The sequence below is a fragment of the Chenopodium album genome, chromosome 7, assembly GCF_948465745.1.
Source record: "Chenopodium album chromosome 7, dcCheAlbu1.1, whole genome shotgun sequence".
Classification (NCBI taxonomy): domain Eukaryota; kingdom Viridiplantae; phylum Streptophyta; class Magnoliopsida; order Caryophyllales; family Amaranthaceae; genus Chenopodium; species Chenopodium album.
The window spans coordinates 4,979,500-4,985,947 of record NC_137840.1 but is presented as its reverse complement, the minus strand read 5'-3'; the positions used below and the strand labels follow the sequence as shown (position 1 = coordinate 4,985,947).

The 6,448-nt window shown below is 30.0% G+C and overlaps 1 long non-coding RNA gene across 2 annotated transcripts; it reads left to right on the top strand.

Moving 5' to 3' along the window:
- The first annotated feature begins 1,337 nt into the window (after positions 1 to 1,337).
- On the top strand, positions 1,338 to 3,303 carry LOC145640825 (uncharacterized). 2 transcript variants are annotated; one of them, XR_014114979.1, is made up of 2 exons: positions 1,338 to 1,548; positions 2,742 to 3,303. It is a non-coding gene; the product is annotated as an uncharacterized LOC145640825 (long non-coding RNA). The 2 variants fall into 2 exon arrangements; XR_014114978.1 differs by having other exon boundaries at positions 2,650 to 3,303.
- The last annotated feature ends 3,145 nt before the right edge of the window (positions 3,304 to 6,448 follow it).

The following is a 6,448-nucleotide window of genomic DNA, read 5'->3' as shown; positions in this document are numbered from 1 at the left end:
ACCCCAACACATCCAATTTCCCTCACCGCCCCACTACCGACCACGAACCCACCCCGAAAACCAGCGAACCTCCTCGTCGACCCTATTCTCTAGTTCGCATTCCCTTAAAACCACCCCAAAACACCAAGATATACCCAAACCCGTTTGGGTTTCGAAACCAGACCCAAACGGGTTTCGATTTTCTGGTGGAATTGGGTGGGTTTCTAATGGTTAAAACCCAAATCCGACCCTTTCCCACCCTCGAAACCCTAGGCGACGAAGTTTTGAGGGTGGGGGAGGTCCTGATTCGAAGTTCAAAGTGGTTGGGGGAGGGTTTTTTACGGGTTTCGGGTTGGGGATTTGGGGGTTTTGGTTTGGGTTTTCTGGTGGTTTTAGGTAGGGGAGGCTATGTCGCCAGTCGGGGTGGGGAAGGGTGGGCGTCTCCGAACGGGAGGTGGGCGCCTAGACACCGGCAAGGAGTGGGCTGCCGCCGGTGGTTAGGGGGTCTGGAAGGAGTTTGGGTTTTTTTTTGTAAAATAATAACTTACTTGAGCTAACCATGGTTAAGGAATCAATTAATTATATCATTAGTGTTACCAATGATTTATTAAAGATAACTAGGGTTTACCATTGATAATAAAGTTTAAGAATGTTTACCACTTAGAAAAGTAGAAAGTTGGAGTTCACCAAAGAGAATTTCCCTAGAAATTCTGTGTTAGTTTTAGACCATCAATGTCTAGGTAATTTTAAAATCTTATGTTTATATTTGTAATTATTACTTACATTGTATTTATTTGGGATACTTAACGATTATCCATTTATGTAATGGCACATGATTTGTGTTGTATACTTATTATATGGATGACTTTGGTTATTGTTGGAGATGATGAAAAAATTCTAATGCATAAATTTGATTTTATATCGCAACAATTTTTCATTTATTGGTAAATATATTGATTTACGTTATATAAATGTACAAATTTAATTTATATCAATTTCAGTTTTTCTAAAATTTAACGGTTCAATTTATCCATGGATGTAGTAGGTTGGTTGTGAACGAAGTCGGTGATTTTATCGAAAAAAAATACTGTAAAACAATGAATAATGATTTAGGTGTTATGAAAAATTGTGTGGATATCCATTATCCGCTTTGTATGTTTCCTGAATATTCTAGATAGATCTAGAGTTTAAATTCTTATCCATATATATATATATATATATATATATATATATATATATATATAGAGAGAGAGAGAGAGAGAGAGAATGTGGATCACGTGAAAACAAGATTAAAACTGAAAACTGAAAACATCCATCTCCACCGTAGATTATGATCTATCACTCACCCCTCATCTTACGGTTGATATTTTTTCCCCAAATTCAAAGCAAAATGACAGCAATTTCTCTCTCCTCCTTCATTTGCACGTAATTTCTTCCTCCTCTATTTTCACTCTCCTTCTTTCTCTCTCTTACTTTCCCAATTTTTCTACCAATATCATGCGACTTTTTCAAATCTAGCTTCAATTACTTTGATTTTCAGCAATTAGTCAGCCTACAAGCTATTATCAAGTAAGTAATTCGTGTTAATTCCGCTATTTTTTGCTTGATTTGAGTTACTTAAGTTTCTGTAATTTTGTTTGCTTGAATTTCATGTGTATTTTTTTTTTTTTTTAGATTCAACTGGAAATTTAATGTCCATTGTGTTTTTCGTTTATGATTTTGATTAACTCGTTTCATTAATTTTGATTTTTTTTTATGATGAAAAATGTCGGTGCATCATTGTATTTGGATGATGAAAAATGTCGGTGCATCATTGTATTTTCTTTGTTTATATTTGTATTTTGTGGATTATTTTGACCGAAAAGCATGTTTGCTTGAAATTTGGGAGAATTGAATTATTCATTTATATTGAATTTGCAATTTGACCGTCAACATTTGAGGTGTTACTTAGGTTTAAAATTAATCTTCTAATGAGTAAATTAGGTTTGAGTAAATTAGCTAATAATTTCATAATTTTTTCCCAGATTTTTTATTTATTTTGATCACTCTTGCATTTGATGAATCTCTGCTCTGTGTTTCTTTTGTTGATTGATGAGGAGTGCTTTTTTTTTTTTTTTCAACTTCTGAAATGTATGATACATTTTATTGGATTGATTTCAATTATACTGAGATCTACATATTATTGCATTTTTGAGAATCAATGAGTTGAATTTGAGTTTTAAAATTTGCTAAATTTCATTTGGTTATTGGTAGGAAGAAATAAAATGTTTAGAGCTGATGAATTAATGGACCGAGTCAAATGCCACTTTATGTTCTTCATTGCACCTCAATAAGCAGTATACCATGTTTAATGTTGCATAACTTGGATTTTCTAAATTAAGTAAAAAAAATGGTTAGAAAATGGTTGGATGCAGAACATTACTTGCAAGAAATTGTTTCTCACGAAGGCAATAGGGATTGGTCAAGCATAGGCTATATACTCCTAACTCGTAAATAAGGGCTCCGAAATGGTTTGTGTAAATTACTACTCCGTATGATATAGTTATTTTGTTTTACGTGTTAATTTAAAAGCCTATTAGCTCAATTAGTCTAGCATTGTGTGCACATTACACACAAATATGTAGGTTCAAATCCTACATAGGTTTATATATGGTGATCTTTCTTTAACAGGTACTCTTGACTCCTATTAAAATATATTCACTTTTAATATAATTAAAGTAAATATTGGACAGTAATGAGTTGATTGACACTATGTGCACTAGCATGGTCAATATGGTACTGCAGGAACATGGCAAGACACGAGAAATTGCTGCACAACGTTGTCCAAACAACAGGGGGTTTTACTAAGTTTGCTGCTGATTATATAGCCTTTATACTAAGAAGGTGTTTGTAAGCTGATTTCTCTTTGGTTGAAGCATGGATTCGACCTTCTATGGGTGTCACAAAGGTGAATGTGGATGCGCATTTGGGCAGCAAATATGTGGGCCTTGATTTGTTTGCTTGTTATGAGAAGGGAGAGGTATGGGCTGCTGTACGACATATGTTAAGAAGAGGAATATGCGGTAGGTATGGAATTCAGGTGGCTCGTAGATTGGGTGTTGCTTGACTATGGTTGGAGGTTACCATCAAAATTGATATAGTTATCTTGTTTTTGTATATAATAACCTTTATGTTAATGTGGTCAAAATTGATATAGTTACCATACTTTGTATAATAGTGACGTCTATGAGAATATGGTCAAAATTGATATAGATACCCTATTTTTGAATATAGTAACCTTAATGTAAATATGGTCAAAATTGATATAATTATCTTATTTTTATAGATAGTGACCTTAATGTATATAGTTACTTTTTTTATATATATATATAGTGACCTTTGTGTAAATATCGTCAAAATTGATAAAGTTACCTTATTTTTATACATAGTGACCTCTGTGCAAGCGTCGTCAAAATTGATATTGTTACATTATTTTTTTATATAGTGACCCCTGTGTAAATGTCATCAAAATCAATATAACTTGATATAATTACCTTATTTTTATTTATAGTGACCTCTAGGTAAATGGGGTCAAATTGATATAATTATCCTATGTTTATATATAGTGACCTCTATGTAATTATTTTCAAATTGATATAATTACCTTGTTTTATGTATAGTGACTCTATGTAAATGTCGTCAATTTAGATAAAGTTACCTTATTTTAGTATGTAGTGACCTTAAAATGGTTGAATTGATAATATGTAAGGTTTGAAATAGGGCTTTTAAACCATGTGATCATTTATGCTAATAATGAATGGTTGAGATTTGTTGTTTTCAGCATACCCCGTTTTTAGCGGAACCACCCCGACAAGGTTTATGCTGAAAACAACAAAGTTCAACCATTCATTATTAGCACAAAAGATCAAACAATTCAAAAGCCCCAACCTTACATATAATCAATTCAACCATTTTAACCTTACATATAATCAATTCAACCATTTTAAAGGTCACTATATATATATATAATATATATAATATATTAATCATATAATATATATAAGATCAAACAGTTCAAAAGCCCCAACCTTACATATAATATATTAATCATTTACAGATCGATTTTGACTATATACAAGAATAGAAAGTATTCAATATTTTATAAAAATGGGTAGAAAGCATAAAATGGAAAGATTGCCAAAACATTGATGATATATTCTCCCTCCATTTTTTTATTATTTTTTATTTGCATCGCTTTGGATTGCACAAAGTTTTAAGTGAGTAATATAATATTGTGAGCGGGTAAATAAATTATTATAATAAAAGTAAGATGAGGACCATAAAGAGAAAGTATGTGAGAGAGCTAAGGATAGATATTTTTATTATTTTAGTGGGGACCATGGAAGAGAGAGAAATGATAAAATAAATTGAGTGGAGTTTAAAGTAAAAGAGAAAAATGATAGAATATGGTATAAAGCTACCAAAAATAGAAGTGATGCATTAAAAAAAACACCCAAAAAGGAAAGTGATGCAAATAAAAAAAACGGAGGGAGTATGACCTTAATCACATATTGCTAATCATCACTATCATATACTTCCTCTGTTTTTTTTAGTTGACACCTTTATATTATCACGCTTGCCAATGCATGTTTTTAACAATTAATATCTCTAATTATCAACATTGTAAAATTATAAAAAAAGGATATTAATAAAATATACATTGAAACGATTCAAATAAGATCCCATATGAATATATTTTATCGTATCTATAAATCACAAAAGCGAGTCAAAGCGTGTTGTGTAAATAGTGTAAAAGTATATACATCTGATTTTATCGTTTACTGTATGTAATTACTAATAGAATTTAATGTCTAGTGTCTAATCTATTGTCAAATTTTACTACATGTAATAATTATTGACAGGAAGATAAATTAATTTCCATGTACTATATCAAGGCTCCATTATGTATTTAGTGGTCTAACTAGCAATTTTAAAAGCCTGATAAGGGCTACTGCAAGCCATATAGTACAGGCTGAAAGGTCACTACAAAACTTTAGCCTTCAATGTTCGTTAACCATAGTTTCACAAGTATATACAAGCCTGAAGACTTAATAATTCCCATACTTTTCAAATCAGCTCATGTCTAGACAATAAGTATATGCAATAATCTGTGTTATACGGGTATATTTATAAGGAGATCTAATTACTCGGTAAAGTCTTAACGTTTTTATTAACATTTTCAGTGTGAAGGTTACTAAAAACACAACATAATAAAAGCAATGTGGTCGTGAACACATTAAAGAGTAAAGAAAATACCCTATGATTCTGAATACATTTTTTTTATTTACTTGTTAAGAAGAAATTAGTTGTTGCTTCCCCAACTTTTTGTTGGTTTAAATTACACTATATTACTTGTTGCTTCCTTAAATCACAAGAATTTTACAAGCAAAACAATCATCTCCAAAGGTCTAGAAATACATTATGACACCAGTTTTCCAATTACTCAAATACTTTGAATCGAATTAAAGTTAGGAATTACCCTGTATCCATTTTATACACGATATACACACCACAATCAAGAGGAATAACTTTTAGTACCATTTTTTACATAATTTATCCTAGGCTACAAACTAGGAAGCAAACTCTACTATCTACGTATATAGTCAAAATCGATCTGTAAATGATTAATATATTGTATGATGCAGTATTACAAAAAAATAGTATTATTGTTCTAATAAGGATGCAACGAACACATATATGGTAATATGGAGTAATGTATAATTAAGATAGAAATCTCTTACTCACATCACATGTTGGAGTTAAGAAGATGAACCGTTTTAAAGGTCACTATATATATATATATATATATATATATATATATATATATATATATATATATATATATATATATATATATATATATATATATATAATATATATATATATATATATATATATATATATATATATATATATATATATATATATATATATATATATAAAATACATATATATAAATACATAAATACATATATATAAATACATAAATTAACCGCTTACATCACCACTGTATACATGTTAATTTCTCATAAAAAAATTTCCCTCCAAAATTGCTTATGTCATCATTTTTATCAAATTTTTTTCCTTCCAAATTCTATATTAGGAAAATAATTTTTAATAAAAAAAATTAAAGTGTGAACATCAATTAACCAAAAGCGTATTAGTGATATTTCTCGTTCCAAAAACCCACATTTTGTGAATTTAATTATTTTATATTTTATTGAATTTTTTATTCTAATTCGTGCATCGCACGAGTGCTGATCTAGTATTAGATTATATAATACCTTTAATGATAAAATCACACTATATAGAACCACTAATATAATGGTATTAGTGGTTCTATTTTAAAGCGGCTCTTTATATATATAACTCCGCTAATATAATTAGAGGTTCTATATTAGTTAAAACCACCAACAATGTTAGCAATTTA